This window comes from Netta rufina, assembly GCF_964035555.1.
Source record: "Netta rufina genome assembly, chromosome: 35".
NCBI classification, from domain to species: Eukaryota; Metazoa; Chordata; class Aves; order Anseriformes; family Anatidae; genus Netta; species Netta rufina.
The window spans coordinates 623,470-638,088 of NC_140159.1; the positions used below are offsets into that span (position 1 = coordinate 623,470).

A 14,619-nucleotide genomic window follows, 5' to 3' on the forward strand; every position below is an offset into this window, starting at 1 on the left:
TCGCAGGAATTACCCTAGTCCACTTAACCTTCCTACACGAATCAGGCTCAAACAACCCCCTAGGCATTGTATCAGACTGTGACAAAATCCCTTCCACCCATACTTCTCCTTCAAAGACATCCTAGGGTTTATCCTCATGCTCACCCCCTTAATAGCACTAGCCCTATTCTCGCCGAACCTTCTAGGGGACCCAGAAAACTTCACCCCAGTGAAATGTTCATCCAGTTCATCACACTCATGACCTTGTGCTAACAATAGGAAATCTATTGTGGCCCTGTTCTGCAGCTTTGCATGTCTAACAGAGTCAGTGTCGGTTAATAATGCACTCAATGCTGCAGAGGTTGCATTGGTTTGCTTAGCCAACCAGCATCCTAATTTGTTAAGCGTTGTTAGCGCTTGAGCAGCAGCAACACCAGGCACGAAAAACAAAGTAGTGATATTTTTATCAGCTTGCCAGAAATCGAGATTGTCTTTGCAATTCTCCTGATAATGCTTAACAGATTGTTAGCATGCCTGTGGTGTTATGTAATATTTAGTATCTGTTATAAATGAGGTCTCAACTCAATCTGAATTTTGTAATATTAATAAAACAAATATTTATAAAAGGTATAGAAGGCAAGTAAACAGCGCTGGGTGTTACGCTCCACCAACACACACACACGAACATCAAACATTCGAAATATACAGAACATTGCTTTTACTAAACCCGAGTATGCCTATACATACGTACAATCAGAAAAGGTAACAAACAATCCTGTAAGTTCCATGACTTTACAGTCTCCATTTTCAATTCCTTTTCTTGATTACAAACAACAGTCTCCATTTTCCATTCCTTTTGAACAATATGTCTCGCTTTAAGTTGTCAAGCAACTCGGTCTTCAGGCCTTAAGTATCCCGTTCTTCCCAGATCGAGGAAAAGCATATCCATCTCCTTTTCAAGGCCAATAAGCCTGGGTCAAAAGGCACGTCCAGGTCACCAGGGGGAGCAACAGCAAAAGCCTGCGATGGCTGTGGCAGCAGAGGGGCCCATGGCGTAGCAGTTGGATCAGTAAAGGAGCCCGCAGCTCCCTCACTGTCTGGCAAGCCACACGTTTCTGACTGTGGTCCCACGCGGCTCTTTAAGGCCTCAGAGACTGCTCGCCAGGTGCCGAGCAATCCCCCCGCAACCTTGTTGTTTTTAGTTGCAGAGTCCCACACCTTGACCTCAGTTTGGCCCCATATTTCAGGATCATAAACTGTCCAATTGTTAATAAGGAGAATGAGCTGTAAGGTTACCAGGACAGTCTTGGTTTCTAAGGACGTATATATAATATACGCAGCTGCCCCATAATGCGCAGCTGCTTACCAGCGAGAGGCAGTTGTGTGCACAGGTCCGCTTCTCTCAGCTCGAGCTTCTCTCCAGCTCCAGTGCGCCCATTTCCAGCGACTTTCTGTATGAGCTTCTCTGAGCAGTTTGCTGAGTCTGTCCGAACCTATCTTCATGAGGCAATCAAAGTGCCTGTCCCCGTCCTGGTCTCCGTTCTGCCAGCCTGTTCCTCTTCATTCCTTCTTTCTGCTTCTTTATTGATGACATAACTTCATTATATCTTGTTGCCTTTTTTTATCTTGAGGGCAGGCTCCCCTCTTATACCCTTCACCCCACAGCAGTTCTTTTCAAAAACAACTTTTCATTGGTCAAACAACTTTGCAAATAACAGCAACAGCAAAAACCCAGAAACTTCCCTGGCTTAAGGGCTGGAGAACAAGAAACCGGAGACTGCATGGAGTCTCCTGAATCACCCTTCTTTGTTCCCTCTAAACTCTTTTGCATTCCTGATGGCCTCATCATTAAGAGTCTGATGTTATCATCAACCACGGGGCTTGCCAACCCCCATGGCCACACTCCCAAATCTCCCCCTTCTTTATTAATATCAACCATCTTCTCGATATGGATTACTACTCCATATATAACACACATTATGGGGAATCATACATCCTTAGAAACAAAGACTGCCCTGGTAACCTTACAGCTTATTCTCCTTATTAACAATCCTTATTAACAAGTTTATGATCCTGAAACATGGAACCAAACTGATGTCAAGGTGTGGGACTCTGCAAATAAAAACGACAAGGTTGCAGTGGGAATTTCTGAGGCCTTAAAGAGCCACATGGGACCACAGTCAGAAACGTGTGGCTTGCCAGACAGTGAGGGAGCTGCGGGCTCCTTTACTGATCCGACTGCTACGCCATGGGCCCCTCTGCTGCCACAGCCATCGCAGGCTTTTGCTGTTACGTCCCTGGTGACCTGGACGTGCCTTTTGGCCCAGGCTTATTGGCCTTGAAAAGGAGATGGATCTGCTTTTCCTCGATCTGGGAAGAACGGGATACTTAAGGCCCAAAGACCGAGTTGCTTGACAACTTAAAGCGAGACATATTGTTCAAAAGGAATGGAAAATGGAGACTGTTAGGTCATGGAACTTACAGCATTGTTTGCTATCTTTCCTGATGGCACGTATGTATAGAAGTAGTCGGGTTTAGTATGTAAAGCAATGGTCTTTACATTTCGAATGTTTGATGCTCGTGTGTGCGTGTTGGTGGAGCGTAGACTCCCCGCACACCCAGCACTGTTTACTTGCCTTCTATAAATATTCCTTTTATAAATATTACTAAATTCAGATTGAGCTGAGGCTTCATTTCTAACAACCTGTACCCCAAGGCTTCCCTTGGGAGCTGTTTTTCACGGGAGGAAGTGGCGCCGTTATCCCATTGCCCCATTCCCATTATCCCATTGTCCCTTCCCGTTATCCCCCCTCCTTTTTTCTCTTCCCCTTATTTCCCCCCCCCCCCCCCTCACCCTTTCCTTCTCTGTCCCCCCTTTTGCATCTCCTCCTTTTCCCTCCCCCTCCCCTTTTTTCTCCCCCCAGTTCTCTTCTTTCTCCCCCTTTTTTTCTCCCTGGTGGCCCCTGACCTTTGGGGGAGGGGGGGTTAAAACTTTGGAGGGGGGGCAAAAATACGGGGGTGGTCGCAGAAAGAGGGGGGATTGCAAAAAGGGGGTGGCGCCCCCTCCCCGTGGGAGTGGGGGGGAGGGGCGAGAGGGGGGAGCTTCCCCATGGCTGCCCCACAGCCAGCCCTGACCCCGCCCCCATCGCGCCCTTTGACCAATGGGAGCTGAGCCCCCCGCAGTCTCGACCAATAGGGAGCGGCGCTGTGGAGGGGGCGGAGATTGCACCAAACGCTTGGGTGCAACCACGTGGGGAGATCTGGGGCTAATTTAAAGGATTTTGGTGCAAGGCGGGGGGGGGGGGGCTGGAGGGCAGTACAAGGAAGGGGTGGGTGTACCGGGGGGGAGATTTGGGCGTAATTTAAGAGATTTTGGACAATCTGAGGAAAGGGGAAAGTTGGGGAGGGTTTGGAGGCTCGGGGGCATATTTGGGGACAATTTAAGGGATTTGGGGCAATCTGAGGGCAGAGGTGAATTTGGGAACAGGCTGGGGAGGGGGAGGTTCAACCCCCACAGGGAGATTTGGGGACAGTTTAAGGGATTTAGGGCAATATGGGGACAGAGGAGGAATATGGGGAAGGGATGGAGGCTCCACAGGGAGATCTGGGGACAATTTAAAGGATTTGGGGCAATCTGAGGAAAGGTGAAATTTGGGGAGGGTTTGGGGGCTCTGGGGGCAGATTTGGGGACAATTTAAGGGATTTGGGGCATTATGGGGACAGAGTAGGAATATGGGGAAGGGATGGGGGCTCCATGGAGATCTGCAGCTAATTTAAGGGATTTGGGGCAATTTGGGAGGAGCACGGGGATTTGGGGCTAAACTGGGGTGTTTTGGGGTTCCAGGGGGAGATTTGGGGCTAATTTAAGGGATTTGGGACAATTTGGGGGGTGTGTGGGGATTTGGGGATAAACTGCGGGGTTTGGGGGCTCCAGGGGGAGATTTGGGGCCAATTCTGGGGATTTGGGGCAATCCAGGTGTGTGTGGGGGGGAGGGGTTCCCCTTCCCCCCTTCCCCTCCGGCCATTTGTCCTCCTCCCCCCCCCCCCCCCCCATTTGTCACCCTCTGGTGTCCGGGGGGGGGAGGGGCTGCCCTTCCCCTCTCCCCCCCCCCCGCGTGGGAGCAGCCGCACGCGCCCGTTCCCACCCCTCCCCCCCCGCCCCCTCCCCTCCCCCCTCCGGCGGGTGCCGGGCACGAGCGGGATCAAAGGGGAGGGGGGGAGGGGCCGCCAGTGCCTCCCAGTGCTCCCAGTACTCCCAGTACGTCCCAGTTCCCCTCCCCAGTGTCCCCGGTGCTCCCAGTGCCCCCTCCCAGTACATCCCAGTGCTCCCAGTACCTCCCAGTTCCTTTCCTCAATGTTCCCAGTACTTCCTAGTGCCCCCAGTTCCTCCCCCATTGCTCCCAGTGTTCCCAGTATGGATTCCCAGTGTCCCACAGTTCCCCTCCTTGGTGTTCCCCGTGTTCCCAGTGCAGATTCCCAGTGATCCCAATGCCCCCCAGTGCTCCCAGTAACCCCACTACCACTCCCCAGTTCTCCCAGTGCCCCCCACTACCCCTCCCCAGTGCTCTCAGTGCGGGTTCCCAGTTCTCCCAGTGCCCCCCAGTTCCCTGCTCCAGCGTCCCCAGTGCCCCCGCTATCAGTTCCCAGTGCTCCCAGTCCCCCCCAGTGCTCCCAGTACAGGCTCCCAGTTCCCCCCTTCCCATTTCTCCCAGTACAGGCTCCCAGTCCTCCCCCTCCCCCCGCCCCGCCCCTCCCCCGCCCCGCCCTCCCCCTCCCCTATAAAGCCCCCCTGGGACCCGGCCCTGCTCCCACCCGCAGCCGCCCCGAGCCATGAGCAGCACGGCCCCGCCGCCCGCCGCCAGGAAGGTAACGGACCAGTTCGGACCAGTTTGGACTGGTTCGGACTGGTTCAGAACGGTTTGGACCAGTTTGGACCAGTTCAGAATGGTTTGGACCAGTCTGGCCCAGTTGGGGATTTGGTTCAGTCTGGGGTTTGGTCTGGTTTGGGTTTGGCCCAATTGGGATTTGTCCTGGTTTGGGTCTGGCCCAGTCTGGGACATGGCCCAGTTGGGGTTTGGCCCAGTTTAGGGTTTGACCCAGTTTGGGGGCTGGGCTGGTTTTGGGTTTGTCCCAGTTAGGACTTCGCCCAGTTTGGCCCAGGTGGGACTCAGCCCGGTTCCGCCCCATTTTACCCAGTCAGGACGTGGCCCAGTTTGTCCTGGTTCAGCTCAGTTTGTCCCAGTTTGACCCCATTCAACCCAGTTCAGCCCCATTTCTGCCAATCTGACTCCCCCCAGTCCCTCCTGGTCCTTCCCAGTCTGTCCCAGCTCAACCCAGTTTGTTCCAATTTCACATTCCCGGTCCTCCCCAGTCCATCCCAGTTCAGCCCAGTTTGTTCCATTTCAGCCCCTCCCAGTCCCTCCCAGTTCAACCCACTATTTTCCAATTTCACCCTCCCAGTCCCCTCCCACTCCCCCCCAGCCCCTCCCAGTCCCTCCCAGTGCTCCCAGTTTGCCCCCTCCTGCCCTGCAGCTCCCAAAGCCGCAGGTGGAGCAGCGTCGCCGCGCCCGCCTCAACCACAGCCTCGAGCGGCTCCGGCTGCTGCTGCTCGCAGCCACCCGTGACCAGGTGAGGCCCTGTTGCGACTATTGGGACTATCGCGGCTCTATCACGGCCCTATTGGGACTATCGCGGCTCTATCACGGCCCTATTGCGACTATCGTGGCTCTATCATGGCTCTATTGCAACTATCATTGCTCTATCGTGGCTCACATGGCCCCTGTCACAGTTCTATCATGATTATCACAATTATCATGACTATCATGATGCTATCACAATGATCACAGCCCTATCATGGCCCTATTGTGGTCCTATTGTGACTATCATGGTTCTATCGTGGCTCACGCAGCTGTCATGGCTCCTGTCACAGTTCTATTGTGACTATCACGACACTATCATGACTATCATGACTGTATCACAACTATCGCAGCCCTATCATGATGATTGCAGCTCTGTTGTGGCTGTCATGGCTCTTCTCACAGTTCTGACTATCATGACTCTATCGTGGCTATCACGACTCTATCATGACTATTTGGGCTGTGTTAGGGCTCTATTGTGACTGCCACAGCTCTGTCATGGTTCTGTTGCAATGCTATCACGACCCTATCACGGCTCTATCATGATCCTATCATGACTAACGCAGCTCTATCACAACCCCATAATGACCTTCAGGGCTCTTTCATGCTCCTATCATGACTATCGTGACAGTTCTAGCTCTGTTGTGTCTGTCACGGCTCTATCCAGTCTCAGTCACAGCTCTGTCACGATTTATTGCCACTGTCACAACTGTTGGGGGGCTCTGTCACAACTGTTGTGGCCCTATTGCAATCATCGGCTCCACTGCAACTCTGTCATGACGATTGGGGCTCTGTAGCGATAGTCCACGCCCGTGCAGCTGCGGCAGTTTTGTCTCCGCGACCCACCCCCTGCGTCATGGCGGCTCTGTCGCGATTGGCGCCACCTAGTGGCTGTCGCGATTGCTGCCGTCTCCCCTAGCGCCCCTGTGGCTCGGTCACAATTATCGTGGCGACCCTGCAGCTGTCGGGGCGCTATCGGGGCTCTATCGCAGGGGCTCTCCGGACATTATTGGGGTGGTATCAGGGGGTTATTGGGACAATTATTGGGGTGCTATTGGGACACGATCGGGATGCTATCGCGATTCTATTGGGGCACTAATAGGGTGTTTTGGGGACACTATCGGGGGGCTATCGGGGCCCTATCAGGGCACTATCGCGATTCTGTCGGGGCATTTTTGAGGTGCTTGTAGGGTGTTATGGGGATACTGTCACGGCACTAACAGAGTGCTCTTGGGGTCGCTATCAGGGCACTATTGGGGGCTATTGAGACATTGTGTCACGACATGCTGGCAGCAGTTGCCGTTGGGGTGACGTCTCCGTGTGTGTGTGCCCCCCCCTTCCCCACCACCCCCTCTCTCTTCCCCCTCCCCCACCCCCAACCCCTCCCCCCAGCGCCTCCGAAACCCCAAGGCGGAGAAGGCCGAGATCCTACAGAAAACGGTGCAGTTCCTGCGGGCCCAGCCCCAAGCAGGTGCGTGCCTCAATTTCCCCCAAAACCCACAACAAATCCCCTCCTGAGGGGGGGGGGGACCCCCCTCCCCATGGGGGATTACCCCTTTCCTGTGGGGGAAATCCCCCGCCATGGGGGATTACCCCCTGCCATGGGGGATAATCCCCCTGTAGCTGCTCCGGGCCCCCCAAAATGGCTGAAGGGGACCACTCAATCCCCTCGGCGGCCATCTTCACGGGGGTCCCCGGGGGGGTGGGGGGGTGGAGGTGGTCACTGTGTCCCTCTCTGGTGCAGACCCCCCGGGGACGGAGGAGCTCTTCCTGCGGCACTACCGCAGCGGCTACCGGGAGTGCCTGGCCCGCGCTGCCCGCTTCCTGCAGGCCGCAGCTGCTGCCGAGCCCCCGCCGACCGGGCCCAGGACCCCCAGCTCGTTGTCACCGCCTGCTGCCGACACCCCCGGACCCTCCGCACTGTGGGCCCGGCCTGGTTGCCGCGGGTACGGGCCCGGCCATCACTGCCATGGGCCTGCTCCGAGGCCTAGCGCGGGGCCTACTCCCAGGCCTGACTGTGCCAGTTGCCATGGAAACAGCACAGGTTGTCTAGGCAACCCCTCTTGTTGCCTTGGCAATCGCGCCGGTTGCCATGGAGACAGCTCCAGGTGCCCTGGTTACCATGGTTACTGGCCTGGTTTCAGGCCCAGTTTGCAGCCAAGCGCGGGGCCTACTCCTAGGCCTGACTGTGCCAGTTGCCATGGCAACAGCACAGGTTGCCTGGGCGACCACCCTTGTTGCCCCAGTAACGGTGTGGGTTGCCATGGAGACAGCTCCAGGTGCCCCAGTTACCATGGTTATGGGCCTAGTTTGAGGCCTAGTTCAGGGCCTACTTTCGGGCCTAATGTGAGGCCTAGTTCGGGGTCCCACCACAGCCCTGTCGGTGGCCCTGTCAGCAGCCCTGAGGACTCATGGCGGCGCTGCACCAAGGAGGGCCAGGGTGCGAGCACTGGGGAACTGCCAGGGCCCCACCATGTCTGGAGGCCCTGGCCCTGAGGCTGGGCACCGGGGGCTCCGCAGGCCCTGGGTGCCGGCCTGGGGGCGAAGGGTTTAGGGGGTACTGGGAGGACTGGAGATTTTAACTGGTATACTGGGAGGAAGGCCCTTTATAACTGGTGTACTGGGAGAAAGACCACTTTGCTGCTGGTATACTAGGAGATGGGAGTGTTTTAACTGGTATACTGGGAGGAGAAGGCTTTATGACTTGGGGCGCACAGAGAGGGTTACTGGGAGGGCAGATGGCCTTAACTGGTATACTGGGAAGAAGGGAGCTTTTCCTTTGTATACTGGGAGGATAGTGGGTCCTAACTGGTATACTGGGAGAGGAGGGCAGGTTCAAACTGGTATGCTGGGAGCATGGGGAGGTTTACTGGGGGGGAGCTGGGTTTCCACCAGTAAACTGGGAGGACTGGTGGGGGGGGCTTCCTCGGCTCTGGAGCTGTCCCAGTTTCCTGTAGTTCGTTCCAGTCCTTCCAGTATCCTCAAATTCAAGGGTTCTGCTCCAAAACGCAGTCGCTGGGGGCTGGTTTTGTGGTGAAAAGGGGGAATTTGGGGGTCTGTTAAACCCGTGTTTCCCAGTACAGGTGGAGTCTAAATGGGGGGGGAAAGGGGGGAGGGCAGCGGGGAAGCGGGGAAATACCCTTTTTTAAAATTTGTTATAACTTTTTTTTTTCCCAATTTCCTGCTTTGTGTCCCTCTCCCCCGTGTTTCTGAAAGACAAAAACACACACGCACAAAAAAAAAAAAAAAAAAAAAAAAAAAAAAAAAAGCAGAATTTAAACTGAAAAGGTGTCGCGTCTCTGTGTGGGAGGGCGCTGAGGGCACAGCGCCCGGCCTCAAAATGGCGGCGGCGGCTTCCCACACCCCCCCTTCCCTTCCAAAAGCCATTTCCCCGCCCACTTCCGGTTCCGTCACCTCCCTCTTCTCTATGGTTCCGGCCGTTCTCGCCGCACCTCTCGCTCGCCTCCGGGAGGAATTGCGCCGCGTGGCTGCGGCAGCCAATGGGAGGCGGCGCTCGGCGGGAGCGGGCCAATGGGAGCGGAGGGGGGGCGTGGCCTCGGGCAGTTGGGCGGTGGCGGCGGCGGGAGGTGAGGGGGCGCCCACGTGGGGCTGGGGGGGGGGGACCCTATGGGGTTGTCCCTGTATGGGGGGGGGTCCCTATAAGGGGGGGGTCCCTATAAGGGGGCCTTTATGGGAGGGCCCCAGAAATGGGGGGGCGCCCACGTGGGGCTGGGGGGAGTTCTATGGGGGAGGGTGTCCTTATGGGGGGGGCCCTTATGGGGGAATAATTGGGGGGGGGGGGGGTCCCGGGGGGAATAAGGAGGGGGGGGGGTTGTATGTGGGGAGCATAATGGGGGGGTCACCATGGGGGGGGTCACCATGGGGGGGGGGTCCCTACAGGGGGAATAATGGGGGGCGTCTTTGTGGGGGGTCCATATGGAGGGATAATGGGAGGGGTCCTTATTGGGGGGGGGGTCCTAATTCGAGGGTAATGGGGGGGGGGGGCTTACTGGGGGGTCTTTGGGGGGGGGGGGGGCGTCCCTTTCGGGACCTCCCCATCACCCCCCCCCTTTTTTTCCTCCCCCCCCCCCCCTTTTAGGACCCCCGAACCCCAATGGAGCCCCCCCCGCGTGCCTCCCCTCCCCCCCCCACTCCCCCCCCCTCCGCCCCCCCCCTCGCCCCCCCCCCTCGTCACCCTGGGTGGTGCCGTGGGAGGGGGCGGGGGGGGGTCGGGGCCCCCCTGCGGGTGCTGGGGGGGGTGGCGGGCCCCCCTGGTGCTGCGGGGGGAGGGGCAGCGGCTGCTGGGGAGCTGGGGCGCTGCCGGCCCCTCCCCCACCTGCGGCACCTCAAAAGGGTGCGGGGGGGGGGCCCGGGGGGTCCGGGGGCGCCGCGGTGCTGCTGGGCCTGGAGGAGGAGCTGAGGGGGCTGGGGGGGGCAGGTGAGAAAGGGGGGGGGGGAAAGGGGGGGTAAAAAGGGGGGGGGAGGGGGCATTGGGGGGGGGACAAGGGGGGGGGAGGGGGGACGTGGGGGGGTGGAGGGGGCATGGGGGGGCTTTGGAGGGGGAGGGGGAAAGTGGGGGGGGAGGGGTTGGGGGGGGAGGGGCATTGGGGGGGGACATGGGGGGGTATTGGGGGGCATGGGGGGGGCTTTGGGGGGGGACATGGGGGGGCTTTGGGGGCATTGGGGGGGGACATGGGGGGGTATTAGGGGGTATTGGGGACATTGGGGGGGAGGGGGACATGGGGGGGGCCTTGGGGGCTTCGGGGGGGGGGCATTGGGGGGGGAGGGGGGACATGGGGGGGGCTTTGGGGGGCATTGGGGGGCGAGGGGGGGGTGGGGTGGGAGACTTTGGGGGCATGGGGGGGGGACATGGGGGGGTATTGGGGACACTGGGGGGGGGGACTTGGGGACACTGGGGGGAGTTGGGGACATGGAGGGGGCAGTGGGGGGGGCGTTTGGGGGGGGAATGGGGGAGTTCTGGGGGCACTGGGGACACGGGGGGGCATTGGGGGTGGGGGGGGACATGGGGACACGGGGGGGGGGTCTTGGGGCCAGCGGACTCAGGGCTGGGGGACGCTGCAGGTGACGAGGACGCCCCCGAAACTGCCACCACAGCCAGCGACGTCCCCACGGAGCAGGGACCCTTGGGTGCCACCGGCGTCACCGGGACCTCTGTGACCACCCCTGTCCCCAAGGACCCGGGACCTTTGGGTGCCACCGATGTCCCCGAGGCCCCAGGACCTCCAGGTGCCACCAACGTCCCCGTGGCCACTGATGATCCCAAGGGTCCCGCACCTTTGGGGTGCCACCAAGACCACTGATGTCCCCGAGGACCCAGCACCCTTGGGTGCCACCAGGACTTTTACAGCCACCGATGTCCCCAAGGACCCAGGACCTTTGGGTGCCGCCGAGGTCCCCATGGCCACTGATGTCCCCAAGGCTCCTGCACCCTTGGGTGCCACCACAGCCACAGACGTCCCCATGGAGCCAACACCCTTGGGTGCCACTGATGTCCCCAAGGCTCCTCCACCCATGGGTGTCACCATGGCCAACGATGTCCCCATGGACCTGACACCTTTGGGTGCCACCAAGGATATCTGCAGCCACTGATGTCCCCAAGACTCCTGCACCCATGGGTGCCTACCACAGCCACTAACACCCCCATGGAGCCAACACCCTTGGGTTGCCACCGATGTCCCCACAGACCCAGCACCCTTTGGTGCCCACCCAGGGATTTTTACAGCCACCGATGTCCCCAAGGGTCCCGCACCCATGGGTGCCACCGTGACCACCGCTGTCCCCACGGCCCCAGCACCCTTGGGTGCCACCGATGTCTCCATGACCACTGACGTCCCCAAGGACCCAGCACCCTTGGGTGCCACCAGGACCACCACAACCACTGATGTCCCCAAGGCTCCTGCACCCATGGGTGCCACTATGGCCACTGATGTCCCCATGGACCTGATACCTTTGGGTGCCACCGACGTCTCCAAGGACCTGACACCCTTGGGTGCCACTGATGTCCCCAAGGCTCCTGCACCCTTGGGTGCCACTGTGGCCACTGATGTCCCCATGGAGCCAACACCCTTGGGTGCCACTGAAGTCCCCAAGACTCCTGCACCCTTGGGTGCCACCATGGCCACCACTGTCCCCACGGCCCCAGCACCCTTGGGTGCCACCGAGGTCCCCATGGCCACTGATGTCCCCAAGGACCCAACACCCTTGGGTGCCACCACCGGCCACCGCTGTCCCCACGGCCCCAGCACCCTTGGGTGCCCCCCATCCCTCCCCCTCCCCCCTCCTCCTCTTCCCCCCTCCCCTCCCATCCCCCCCCCCTCCCCTCCCCCCTTTATCCGTTCTGCTGGGCCCGGGGGTGTCCCCCCGAGGGCTGGGCCCCCCCTTCCGCGTCCTCGTCCCCTCCCGAGCACCCCGGGGTGCCCCGGAGGTGGCAGCGGCCACGGCGGCGGGGCTGTGGCCCTGGGTGTCCCGCGGTGGGGGGGTGGGGGGGCACCCAAGGTGCGACCAGGAGGTGGGCGTCACCGCGGGGGACACCCCTGGGCATGGCGGCGGCGGTGGCGGCGGCGCGGGAGGGGGCACGGGGGGGGACAAATCCCAGCGGGGGGGGGCCGTGGTGGCACCGGGCGGGCGACAACGGGGGGGGCACCCAAGGGTGGTGGCGGCGGCGCACGACCGGAGGCGGGGGGGGCACCCATTGGCGCACGCCACCATGGAGCTGCTGGCGGCGGTGGCCAGGGGCAATTAGAGGGGGAGGGGGGCAATAAGGGGGGGGGGAGGAAATTTTGGGGGAGGGGGGGGGGTTATTTGTGCCGGGGGTGGGACGTGTACCTGACGCGGGAGCCCTGCGCGCTCTGCGCCATGGCCCTGGTGCACGCCCGCGCCCGGCGGGTGCTGTTCGGGGGTGGGGGCACCCCAGGGTGCCCTCAGCACCCCGCTACGGCCTCCACGGGCGCCGCCGCCTCAACCCACCGCTACCGGGTGCTGGGGGGGGTGGGGGCGGCGCAGTGCGGGGGGCTGCAGGGCTTGGATCTGGGGGGGGGGGGGGGGGAAGGGGGGGGGCACACACACTTACCCTGCAGGAGCCCCCCTCAGGGTCTCCCCCCCCCCCCCCCCCCAAAAAAAAAAAAAAAATTGGGGGAGACCCCCCCACCCCCCCCCTCCCCCAGGAACCCCCCCTCCCCCCCTCCCCAGTGTCCTCCCCCCCCCCCAGAAGCCCCCAGCCCCAGAGTCTTCCCCCTCCCCCCCCCCCCAAAAAAAAACATTCAGGGAGAACCCCCCCCAGGAGCCCCCCTCTCAATCTCCCCCCCCCCCCAAAGAACTCTCCCCCCCCCCGGGACCCCCCATTTCCCCCCCTCCTCCCCTGGGACCCCCCCCTCTAATTCTACCCCCCCATTCAGAACCCCCCCTTCCTAATCCTCCCCCCAAAACTGAATCCCCCCCCCAATTTATCCCTCCCTGCCCCTCCCCATGTGCTCCCCCCCCCCCAAAAAAAAAAAAAACAACTGGGGGCAGGAGGTCGTTATTGGGGGGGGGTCATCCTCATTTGGGGGGGGGGCTGATTATTGGGACCCCCATTTTTGGGGGGGGGGGGGGGCCAAAAATAAAACGCGAAGTCAAACGGTGCTCAGCTTTATTGAGGGGGGGGCTGTAATGAAAGAGGGGGCCCTTATTGGGGGGGGGGGGGGCCCTGTTGGGGAGGGGGGGGCTGTGATTAAGAGGGGGGCCTTAAGTGGGGGGGGGGCTATAATTAAGGGGGGGTCTATAATAAAGTGTGAGGGGGGGCCCTTAATCAGTGGGGGGGGGGGCTGTAATTAAGGGGGGGGCCCTTAATCAGTGGGGAGGGGGGGGCTGTAAGTAAGGGGGGGGGCTGTCATTAAGGGGGGAAAGCTATAATTAAACGGGGGATGTAATTAAGGGGGTGCCCCCCCCGCCAGGCGCTGCAGCGCCCCCCCCCCCGAAGCTGACGCCCCCCCAGCCCTCGGCCACCCCCAGGTCCGTGCCCCCCCCGGGGGGGGCATCCCAGGCCCCCCCCCCCCGGCGGCAGCTCCACCCGCAGCTGGGAGCAGCCCGCGGCCAGCGCCTCCTGCAGGGTGGGGGGGGGGCGTTATTTTATTGGGGGAGGCAATTTGGGTGCCCCCCCCCCCCCCCCCAAAAAAAATTTTCCCCTGTGCCCCCCCCCCCCCCACACCTTACCTGCGCCACCCCCCTGCAGCAACAGCTCCGGCACGCCTTGTCCTGGGGGGGGAAATTTGGGGGAGGGGGGGAGATTTTTTTTGGGGGGGGGGGGGGCTTTCACGGGGGTGGGAGGGAGCCTGGGGAGGGTCTATGAGGTGGGGGGGGTCAGTGGGGGGAGTCCTGTTTTTTTTTGGGGGGGGGGGGGGGGGCTTGGGATTGGGGGGTGATCGGTGGGGATTTTTTTTGACGGGGGTGCAGGGGAGGGGTTTGGGGGTACCTGGGGGGGGAAACTGGGGAGGGGGGGGGGTATTTTGGGGAGGGGGGGCCAGGACGGGGGTGGGGTTTGGGGGTGGGTGGGGTTCAGGAGGGGGTCCATGGGGTTGGGGGGGTCCTGGGGTGGCTCTTTGAGGGGGGGGGGGATTGGGGGGGGCACAGAGAGAGTCCCAGACACTGAGGAGGGGGGCACGTGGAAGGGGGTCTCATGCGGGGGGGTTATGCGGTGGGGGGGTCACATAGGAGGAGGGGGGTCCCGGGGGGGGGGGGGGCACTCACCTCGCAGCGGGGGGGGCACCCAGAGCTCCCCCAGGCGCAGGTCCCGGCCCCGCCAGGTGCTGAAGCCCCACGAGGCCACGGCGAAGCCCCCCAGGACCCCCCCCTGGAGGGGGGGGCACGAAGCTGGGACCCCCCCAAGAAAAACCTTGACCCCCCCTCCCCGAGGGGTCAAAGGTCATGGGGGTCATGGGGGGGGTCAGAGGTCACGGGGGGGGCACTCACCGGGTCCCTCGGCCGTGAGGATGACGGGGGGGGGCCG

At 61.0% G+C, this 14,619-nt stretch overlaps 1 long non-coding RNA gene across 1 annotated transcript; it reads right to left on the minus strand.

Annotated features, from left to right (window-relative positions):
* Window positions 1–13,825: 13,825 nt before the first annotated feature.
* LOC311220576 lies at window positions 13,826–14,619 on the minus strand. Its single transcript, XR_014619234.1, has 3 exons — window positions 14,583–14,619; window positions 14,361–14,505; window positions 13,826–13,868 (listed from the first exon to the last, which is right to left on the minus strand). It is a non-coding gene; the product is annotated as an uncharacterized lncRNA (long non-coding RNA).